This window comes from Spermophilus citellus (assembly GCF_964194105.1).
Source record: "Spermophilus citellus genome assembly, chromosome: 18".
Classification (NCBI taxonomy): Eukaryota; Metazoa; Chordata; class Mammalia; order Rodentia; family Sciuridae; genus Spermophilus; species Spermophilus citellus.
The window spans coordinates 56,690,783-56,702,539 of NC_138200.1; positions in this window are offsets into that span (position 1 = coordinate 56,690,783).

Consider the following 11,757-nt stretch of genomic DNA (forward strand, 5'->3'; position numbering starts at 1 on the left):
TGTAAGTTTTTGAACAAATTTAAACAGTACTACACATTCATGGTAAGAAAAAGAAATACTTAAGATGTGTGGTAAGAAAGAAATCTCCCTCTTTATTTAGATCCTCCATCCCTCTCTTTAGATGTAACCAGTTGTGACAATTTTCTGAAGGAGAACAAATAATATATATTATCCTTGGCACTTGATATTTAACAATATAGATGGGAACATTCTTCAAGTAGGGATTTGTCTGAAGAAAAAGATGCAACAATTAAACTCCAAAGAGCAGAAAATAGGCTCTGGTTCCTGACACTTGCTGTAGCTTAGTAACTGTTTTAATTTGGCATCTTTATATACCATAGCATAAACAGCTTTTTATATTTATTGTCCATTTATAGATGATGTGCTTGAATTTTTTATTGGCTTTGTGAGCATTCAATATTTTATTTATTGATTTTTTAAAAAATAAATAATAGTGGAATGTATTACAATTCTTATCATATGTATACAGCACAATTTTTCATCTCTGGTTGTATATAAAGTATGTTGACACCATTCAATTTCTCATGTTGTAGGTAGTTTCCTAGTTTGACTTTGGCTTTTTCTTAGTTTTTTTTTTTAAATCAGAAATTTATCCTTCTAAGAATAGATCTTCTCAAGTCTGTCTTTCTTTTTCTTCTTCTTTTTTTTTTTGAGATGGGCTCTTGCTGCCTTGCCTAGGCTAGGTTCAGACTTGTGAACTTCTGGCCTCAGCCTCTGTAGTAGCTAAGATTATAGGCATGTACTACGTGACCTGGCTTCTAGTTCTATCATTCTTTTAAGAGAGCAATATTATTATTCCTAACATATATTTCCTTAGCTTCTTTGGTAGTTGACTTGTGACCTCACTCACCATTGTCACCTCTTTCTGGATGTCTATATATCCTGGAATGGACAATTACTTTTATTTTCCTTTAGTCTTTCTTTGGTTTTATTTCTCACTCTCAAAATTTAGGGTGTTTGTAATGTATGTTAGGAGGTAAAGAAAACTAATTGCATACTTTTTCCTTAGATAGTTATAAGTTATCCTAGAGTCATTCATTGAATTATCCATTCCTTTTCTCCATTGATTTGGAATGACATTTTTATAATGTACTTGATATTTTTTGTCCTTGTCAGGTTTTAGATTCTGTTTCATTGTTCTAGCTGTCTGTTTTTGTTCCATTCTGCTTTGTTATATACTTAGTATCTGGTATTGCAAGATTTTCTCCTATTAATTTAAATTTTAATGGCTATTCTTTTTTCAAAAAAATTGTAGTTGTAGATGGACAGAATGTCTTTATTTTATTTGTTTTATTTTTATGTGGTGCTGAGGATCAAACCTAGTGCCTCATACATGTGAGGCAAGTGCTCTTCCACTAAGCTACAGCCCCAGTCTTTGATGGCTATTCTTAACTGTTATTCCATATCAACCTTGGAATCACTTTATTAGGTTTCTAAATAATAGGATATACACTCAACTCTTGAAGCCCATTAGTAGTTGCTTCTTCCTCTTAGATCCTGTGCCCTTCTCATTAGGTTTTGCTTTGATTGTGTGTGTGTGTGTGTGTGTGTGTGTGTGTGTGTGTGTGTTATTTGCCTGTTTTGCGCTTTGCTTTTGCTTGACATTGGTTAGTTCAGGCTCTGGTGACCTTGGGAAAATTACTGACTTTTCCCAGTTTCCTCGGAATTATGCACCTTATGATATAGTCTAGTTTAAGAGAGTGGGGGGCAGGGAGATGCTGGGAATTGAACCTAGGACCTCATGCATGCTAGGTAAGCTCTCTACCACTGAGCTATACTGGCAACCCTGAAGAAAAAAATATTTATACACCACCTACCCAGTGGCCATTGGCAAATGACTGCTGCTGCTATTGACATATTTGTTGGATATTTTTAAAAAGAGAGCCTTCAATTGGATGTAGCTTACTTTTAGTTCTTTTTGTTTCCTCCCTTAGTCCCTGCCTGTCCCTGAGAGGGAGCCCAGGTGATATCCTGAAAGCCTGGCACAGGTGAGCCGTGGTTTCCTCAGGTCAGCCATAGGAATATCTGACTTGTAGGAAATGGGGGATGATAGGGGTGATTCTGGAAAGTCTTATAGCCAGAGCAGTAGGAAGATAGAGCTTGTTAATTCCCTCCAGTAGGACTAGATGCTGGGGAAAGAGCTGATGGTTAAGGGCTGCACAGCCAGGCTCCAGAGCCATCAAAGACAGAGACAGGAGGGAGTGTTGAAGAGAGCCTCTGGCATGTTGGGGATCTCTACTGAGCTTCTTTATTTTATTTGTTTTATTTTCATGTGGTACTGAGAATCGACCCCAGTGCTTCACTCATGCTAGGCAAGTGCTCTGCCACTAAACTACAGCCCCAGCCCTTGATGGCAATTCTTAACTGTTATTCCATATCAACCTTGGAATCCCTTTATTAGGTTCAGCAGCTCTCCCTACCCTCCAGAGGGAGCTGTGAGAATGAGGTAAGGCAGGGTTCTAGTCTAGAGTGGGAATGATCAAGATCAGCAAGGTCACAAGGTTCTTGGGAAGTGACAGCAAAGAGAAGGCAAGAAGAAAAGAAAAAGGGAACCTGTGCCATTTGTCCTCCTCTAAAGGAATGGAAGAAGTTTGGGTTTCAGAATTAGGGCATATATATCCTTCATGTGGTTAGTACCGTGGCTAAGCAAGACAGTGGGCTATGATAGGAAAATCTATATTAGGACAGGACACCTGACATTAGGGATCTCATCAAGCTTCAGTGGCATTGTGGCCTGAGCCAGTCACTCAGCCCCTTTGCATCTTACTTGGCTTCATTTGTAAAGTGAACATTAGTGCCTTAAATTTTGGAGAGGAAAACTGATTTCTTGAATTTTACTTCACTTTTTGAGACTGATGAGTTTGTGGGTGTTGCTTTATCACTTACTTCTTCCTTATTTTTTGACTTATTTTTCTAGTAATTTATACTCATATTTTTCTAGTAATTTATACTTATAAGATACAATCTTGTGAGTATAAGATTGACTTTAGTGTACACCAGGATCACTCATTAAAACACAGATTCTTCTCAGAGAGGGACCTGAGAATTTGCCTTTCTAATGGGTTTTCCTAGTTGATGCCACTGTTACTGGTGGTGGTCTGGTACCACATTTTGGGAACTACTGTCTAGTAAGTGGTGATTCATTCAGGGGATTTTTTCAGAAGTTGATAGGGCTAGCCTGTCTACTGGGCAGAGATGGATTCAGTGCAGAATAATCTGAGATTGGAGATATTAAATGTCCCCAGCTGTTAAACTAGTGCTGATTGTATCATGTATCAGAGTCAGATTCCAGAAATATTTAGATGATAACATTGACAGGATTTGACTACTGACAGTTTGTCATAAATGAGCAGTTACTGGGACAAGATTGTCCAGGATGAATCTCAAGCTTCTAGCAGAGGAGACTGGGCTAGATTGGTTTTATTAAGTGAGAGAAGGGGAAAAATTGTCACTGTGCAATTTTTTTTCTAATTCATATGCATTAAAAAGAACATGAGTTTAGGGGGGAAGGTGTGTATGGTACTGGATGGGGATTCTGATATATTGGATCATCCAGAGTCTGAGGCAGAGCTGAGACCAGTGGGGCAGTGAGGGTTTGCAGAGTCAGTTGAGGTGTTGGAGGGTGGGAAGTTGTTTGCTGCATATTCAGGTAACAGTTTGATACCAAAGTCTAAGGAGTGATCAGAGGCTCTCTACCATCTGGGAAAGTAGAGTTTGGAAGGTAGGGAGGGTAAAAGATGGATACTAAAAGAGCATGAGGCTTGATTGGAGAATCTATTACAGATTATTTTGGAGGTGTAAAATAGTTCCACAGCGGCAAAAGCTCCATTCCAGAAGCAAGCAGAATAGACTGCCCCAGCCCTGTCAGCAGGAGCTTCCTCTGCTGGTCGTTCTTGAGCATAGGCAGTGCGGCCACTTTTGCTAGCTCAGATGGAGGGTTAGGAGTGAGTTTATCAGGACAAACCCTGACTCTAAGGGCTCATGGGCATAAGGAGCAGTAAAATGGGAGCAGAGAGCACTTGTGAATGAGTGTCTGGACAGACTGGGGCTAATTGTGTACTTGTTGGTACAACAGCCAAAGACAAAGTATTTACCAAGTCAAAGAAATTTTGCTTTAGATTATTCATGGAAGACTTTTTTTTTTAAATGTAAAACATATTTTATTATGGTAAATTTTGTGTCCTAATGGAAGCTCTTCTGGTATTGAGAGAAGTTTCAGATATTTGGCTGTAGACGTCATTTAATGGCCTTATACCCAGTTCTTTCACCTTTTTTCATTATCCATTCTTACAGGGCTTTCATTTCAAGCCCTCATTACTTTCCCTTTTGCCCCATATTCTAGCCTGGCAGAGGATTGACTCTGGAGTAACAGAATCTGTTGTTTTAGAAGGTGGTGACCTTTGAGGATGTGACCATGTACTTCATGCAGACAGAATAGGTTCACCTTTCTCCTGCACAGAGGGCCCTGTACAGGGAAGTGATGCTGATGAATTGTGGGAACTTGACTTTCCTGGATAAGATGATTTTCCTCCTTGGAGTCAGATTCCCATTTTATTTTTTCCTTACAGGCTGGGGATATGGTGTGGTTAAGGAGAGATTGACTCTGGTTTTCTCTTTTAAGTGAGGCTGAGTTTAGTGACCACCTTCAGAGATTACTGGATAGGGAGAGGTCTTGGGTCAGCTTGGTACCAGTGTAGGGAATTGCTGTCCCTAGTGTAATAGTATGTCCATTTTCCAAGGAGCTGTGCAATAAGCAGTAAGTAATTGCTGTTGTCTGGGGAAAGGTGTGATCCCTTCTCTATGTTTGCAGGTATCTGCAGGATCTCACGAACTTACCTGCTGTTCTTGTGCATTTTAAAAAGAGGTCACAAGTGCTTTTTCCTATTGATCAGAATCTCTTTGGCCTTCTCCAGTCCTGAGCCCCACTTCTGTGGGTCTTAATCTTACTGAGATACCTGGAGTTTTCTTTCTTTTGGCATGCAGATTCAGGGCTGAAAGGTGCCATTTTATTTCCTTTATTAGGATACCCCGTACCCAAACTTTACCTGATCTTACTTCTGGAAAGAGGGGATTTGCCTTGCAGGCTGGCAGCACAGGATGATCCCCGTGCAGGGAGGACCAAAGACTTCTGTAAAGTTAAGTGAGGCAGATTTAGAACCAATGACTATAGAATTTTGTGGAGCAGTCTATTTTAAAATAAACCATGCTGGAAATAGATTTCATTAGGTAAACCTTTCCCACCAATCTTAACCCTTATCACATATTACTATTCATTGTATCTCACCTACAATTCTTGAATTATTTCTGAGTTTCCACATTGCTCACCTCAGTGGTCTTTCTTCTTTATATGGGTTGGATTTATTCAAGAGCAGTTTTTGAGCACTTGCCATTTACCAAGCTTTGTTTAACAAGCTCTGGAGGATACATGTTCTGAAGATAGTTGTAAAGAGCTAAATATAGTAAGAGTTGTTGTTAGTATACAGGCAGTGAGCTGTGGGAGCACAGCAAAAGGAGGGTTGGGGCAATTCCAGAGTAGAAGGTATGTAACACTCCTTCAGTTGCAGGACAACATGTCCCAAATTTGACGGATTATTGTGATTCTTGGATGGTGGTGGGGATAATTTAGATTATCTGGCTAAAGGAAGGGAAAAAAAAGAGCCAGTAAATCATTGCAAAGAATTTTGCAGTTCAACGTACAAGAGAGTCACTTGGTAAACACATAGAAATAGTTATTTCTGGAGCCCATCTGTGAGTCTTTTCTGTGGTTTCTAGTTATCCTTGCAAGAACATGAGACCTAGCCTCAGAGCCTGAATGGGTCTTTCTGTTCTTTACTTAGAAACTGGAGCTGGCAGAGTCTGCGCATACCCTGAGCCCTCTTACACATGGCCAGTGGTATAGGTGAGTACAGTTAGTGTGTTTTATCCACTCAGACTCATGTGGAAAACATAGAATGCAGAGTTTGTGGTGCACCTGAAGGGCTCTATCCTGAAGAACTCATGCAAGCAATGAAGCCAGCAAAACCAGGACAGGGAACAGGAAATTAGAGTACAGGCAAAATAGCATGGAGTGGGAGCAGTGACCTCTACAGTGACCTTGCCATTATTTCCATGGGCCTGCCAGGGCTGTTTTTCAAAATACTAACTTGATGTAGGATGTGGTTTGATTGGACTGATGGGAAATGAAGGCATAAAGTCCCATTTCACTATTATTTATTAGGCATTAATTTTTGAGTGAGTAAATTGTGTAGGAATTTAGTGATGACACAAAAATGGAATGGGAAGCTAAGTTGGAGTAAAATTGACTGCATCTTACCAAAATGTTGCCATAAAATGGGAGAGTTTAGATAACACTGGGGAACATGACATAGGGGAAGCTTTTTAAATTCACAGACTTCAGATCTGAGTACAGAGTGTGAGGTTCCTCTAGGGGATGGCTGTAGCAGACCATTGGGAAGGCAAGTGTGGAATCTGGGATAAATGTCAAGTCTGAAAGTAAAGATGGAAGTGTACTGTATCACAGTGGGGTTGAACTTTCCTCCAGAGAGAATAAAGAGCTAAGTCTTATATAGTAAAGAAAATTGAATTTTAGAGGGAAGAGAAAGTAGTCAGGCAGTCAGAAGAGCGCCACCAGAGGGAACAGTGAAAGCAAGGGTGAGAGTTTCAGGGTGGGTGGTTTGTAGAAGGGGAATGAATGGGAGAGGGAAAAGGCTAGGTAGCATTTTAGCCTCTAATTTTTGTGGTTTAGTAATGAAAGAAAATAAACAGTACTAATTTTCAAATTATTTTCATTATGATTCTCAGAAGGCTTTACACTTCACAGCAAAACCCTATGCTATGAAACCAGCATGTTAGAAAACAAAATTCACCCTTACCATTGCCATGTATGAAAAATGTTTTATTATTTTTTATTCTAATGTAGACCAGCATATTTCATTTTAAAAATTGATAGTGGTGCACTATATCAATTTATGACTAATGATTAGGCAGTTTAAAAGACCCTGTAAGAAAAATTTGATCATGAAAGGATGATCATTAAACCCAAGTGGATTTGGGGGTCTAAAGAAGAAGCTTGAAGATGAAGAAAAGAGATGGAGCTGATAGAGCAATGTTTCAAAGGAAGTGGGAGGAGGTAGCATCAGGATGGTTGGGAAGTGTGAGATTTGGAGGCAAGTTCTGGGTGGGAGGATGTGGAAATGGAAGGTAAAGAAGTAGAGAACTTCACCTGGGCAGCCTTTATTTCTTTCAGCAGGAAGGAGGTGACAGGGCCATGAGAATAGGGAGGTAGGCTTAATTTGGGATAGAGGACAAGTGGTTATTGCTTAGAAGAACTATCATGGGGATAGTGATCAAAACGGGTGATAGAATAAAGGGTAGCAGGGAAATAAGTTGATGGCTCAGTCCTGATTTTATGACACCAAACTGCCTAGAAGCAAGAAAAAGGAGGGGTGTGACAGTAGACTATAGGCTCTAAGTTGCCTTGATCATTCTTTTTCAGACTCTTGGTCACCAGGCTTACGTTAGTCTTGAATTTCTCCTCTCCCAATATACTCCTTTTTGGATCCCTTACTTGTTAACTCACAGTCCCAGGAGAACTGATTAACCAAGACTTGTCCCAGATCACCTCACTTAATTTTAAAACTAAGTTAATCCAACATTTCATAACAATAGATTGACTTTGGGCTAAAATGTCATCCAAACTTTAGGAACACAAACACCATTTTGTGGGCTGTTGTTTGTCTCCCTTTGGCTAATATGAGAAAGGATACTCTGCAGTCTTTGTGTGTCTTAAACTGGGTTCTTCCCTTTCCGTACAGGTGGAGTGTCTACAAGTAGTTTTGTTGCATGTTTGGGGATCAGACTTTGAAAGTCTGATGACAAGACATAGCAGATGCCTATAATTTCCAGTGGCTCAGGATGCTGAGGCACGAGGATCGTGAGTTCAAAGCCAGCCTCATCAACTCAGTGAGGCCCTAAGCAACTTAGCAAGACCCTGTCTCAAAATAAAAAATTTAAAAAATGGCTGGGGATGTGGCTCAGTGGTTAAATGACCCTGGGTTCAATCCCCAATACTAAAGATTGATCTATCTATCTATCTATCTATCTATCTATCTATCTATCTACCTACCTACCTATCTATCCATCCATCCATGCAGTACTTACAACCATGCACTACTTCCTCATTTTTTGGATGAACAAATGGAGTTTCAGAAAAGCTAAGTGTTGCCCAAAGTCTCTCAGCTAGTAACTAAAGAATCCAGGACTTGATAGTTCTGCACATTTGTTTTTAACTTCCTTTATATTTTTCATATTTTCTATTGCTATGTCTTCCCATTCACTAACTTTTTATACTATAATATCTTATATGTTCTTAATCCCATCCAGCAAATTTTTCATTGTATCCTAGTTTTTTATCTCTATAAATTTTATTTAGGTCTTTTTTTATATATCTTCCAAGTCTCCATTTATATTTTGAATATATGAAATGCAGTTATAGCAATTTAAACGCCGTCATGACCTAATTCTGTAGTGACTATTTCAGAATGTATCAGGAATCATTTTTAATTTAATTTTTTGATTATGTGTTGCTGGTCCAAGTAGGTAATATTAACTTGAACTGTGTACTCAGTGACAAGACTATGATTACACAATCTTGGAGGATATTTACATGGCTACTAAAGAGCTTAAGCAAGGACCACAGACTTCTTTGTTATGTTTCTTTGATCATGAGAAGATTTTCTTGTAATTTATCCTTTTATGAGTCCAGGCATCCAGATGGTCATATGTCTGTGAGAGACCTCAATTACTACTCCTTGCTTCATTCAGGCCTTCCAGAAGTTATAAGTCAGCTTCTGCAGAGAGAAAAACTTAGAAATCTTCACCACCCACATTTATATTGGTCAAAATACCTGATCAGCTGATTTTAGTTTCTTGTTCATTTTTTGTGTCTGGCTATACTTTCCTGTGAGCTAAGTATTTAAAATAATGTATAACTTATACAAGAGTTATTATATAACTGTAAGTTATAATGTATATTATAACTTATGCCAATTTGTATCATTCCTAAATTTTATTCATACCTTATAAACACCTAACATTTTTTCTAGACAAACTTTAAAATAATTTTTATAAGTTCTAAAACAAATTAGGGTTTTATTTAATATAATATTGGACTTATATAATAAATCAAGACATATACCCTTCCTATTGAAAAATTATCACGCCTTTCCATTTTTATTTAAATTTTCTTCATATGTCTTAAATATTAATTTTTACAATTATTCCTATGTATCTTTTGTTGCTTTGTGAATAAGACCTTGCCTACCCTAGTATATTTCTCCACATAATAGATGAATGATTTCTACAAACTAGATTCAATTGATCCTTTATTAATAAGTAACTGATTTTTTCTTCATACTGAAACTTTGAACTCCTGGAATGCACTCCAATCAGATTTATTATTTTGCCATAATTTTCAAGAGGAAGAAGCAAGCATAACTATCTTCACTTTGTCATATTAAAACTGAAAGCACAGATAAAGATTTTTAAATGTGAGAAAATTGTCAGTTTTCTCTAGTGGTTGGGAAGGAAGGGTTTTCTGGAGGCCTTGGGGCTGTGGGGCAAAGGTATAAGAGAAGAAGGAAGAGGAGGTGGTCCTCAGCAGGAGAGAACTGAACAAACATGACTGCATAGAGATGGACTTGCAGAATGCTCCAAGCATGAAGGCCAGCTTAAATTTTTAACTGTTAGGTGTATAATTTTCCATCATTCCTCATTCCAGTGGTACTACTTAGGATTTGATATTGGGAATTAATTTGAAGGACCCAAGTAAATGTGTTTTAAATCTGATGAAAGTTTATTTCTCTCTTGTATATATTATCATATATTATCTGAAGTTAAGTAGTCTAAGGTCAATATAGCATCTCTGTCATTCACAGAGGACATGCCCTTATCCTCCTGGTCCAAGATGCTCACCCTTAACAAATTCCATCTGGTTGGTGGAGATATGAAACAAGGAATGGCCATGTCCTTGTATTTACAGACATAATATCAGTTTTTCTTCAGTTTATTTGATTGAGTCAGCCATATGGACAGACTTTGCTTTCAAGAATGCTGGGGAATAGGTGCTTTTTTGGGGGGGGGTTGTCATGTGCTTTACTAGAGACTATTATTACATAAGAAGGGAAGAATGGAGGTTGACAGACAGCAGTTTCCACCTCTCCAGACCTACCACAGATATTTGTAACTCAGATTGCATCTGTTCTATCATTCTTAGGAGTATGACTCTTATGGTTATTTAGGGGAACTTATCATATTATCTGTAAAATTAGGTGACTGGTTTATAATCCAACTCTTTAGTGACAGTGTTTTTTTATGTTGTGATTTCCTATTTCTTTTCAACAAGCCTTCACTCCTATCTAAAGGTCTGATTTCTGAGTCTAAGAAGAAGTGAAGACCTGTAACTATTGCCGATAGCAATGTGATCCCCAGTATTGCTCTGCCCAACTATTGGTGACATTTTTCTGTCTGAATGAGAGAAACCATGCAAAGTGCTTATGGTAAAACAGTGAAGATGGGATCAGGGCAAGGTGGAGAAGGGATTCTGACCATGATTACTAACACCATCCCAGGCACAAGACATATCCTAATCTTGGTGGCATAGATGTTCACACAAAATGACTGAGCTGGGTGCAAACTTCATGGATCAGCAAAGCCTGTATTCAGTAGTGGAGTCATGCATCTGCCCACTTTTCTGATGGAAAATGAGCCACTGCCCAAAGCGGGAATCTGTGCTTATACATATTCCACTGAGAGGTGACTTAATTATTGACAGAGCGTGTCAGTTTGGGCACTCAGGAAACAGGTTTGTGAGAATTTGAAATTTGTTTTTACTGGGCAATATTTTTACTTGGGGAAGAATGGAAGGTCTGGAGTCAGCATTCAGTACTTATCCCTTTCTCTCTGGGGTCCAATTGTACATTGTATTGTCTTTGGGAAAGGATTTATTTGGGGGAAGGATCAAATTTGACTTCCTCCCAGAGACTGCCATTTTAGGCTTGATGGATATCTCCTTCCCAGGGATTGTCCTGTCACTAGGAAAAGACGTATTGGGAAAGAATCAATCTTATCAGTGTGTTGGCTTGTTCCTCACTCCCTCTTCCCAGACCACACTATTTGGGGGTTTGTCATTTTCCATATCTTACAATAGAAATAAAGACAGGTTCTACCCAGGTTTTGGGGGCTAGATCTTTTGGGTCACTCAACAACAACAACAACAACAAAACACCTATTGTTCCCTTCCTTTGGGCCAGGTTTGGTTTTTATACCTGATGATAATGGTGTTGAACAAGATATAGTCCCTGCTCCTTGGAGCTACCAGAGAAGCAGATATTGAAGTAAACTATCACCACTAAATGGATAAAAACGTGCCAAGTACTGAGAAGTACAGGGTGCAGTGATGGCATGTAGTGGGCGGCCTACCTTATTCTGGATGGTCAGGGAAGGATTGCTTTCTATGGGAGTCCAGCTGACACTTCCAATAGTAGTCAAGATGGAAGGTAAGAACAGGAAGGTATTCTAGGTTTAGAGAACAGCAGGGCTTAGCAATTGGGGTAAAAGTTGAGAGAAGAGAGAACATGGGAGTGATGAAAATGCTGGGAAGGTGAGTGGGGGCCAACACCATCCAGTGCTGCAGCATTGGAGGGAGCAGAATTGGAAGGAAGAAAGGCCTACCCCCTT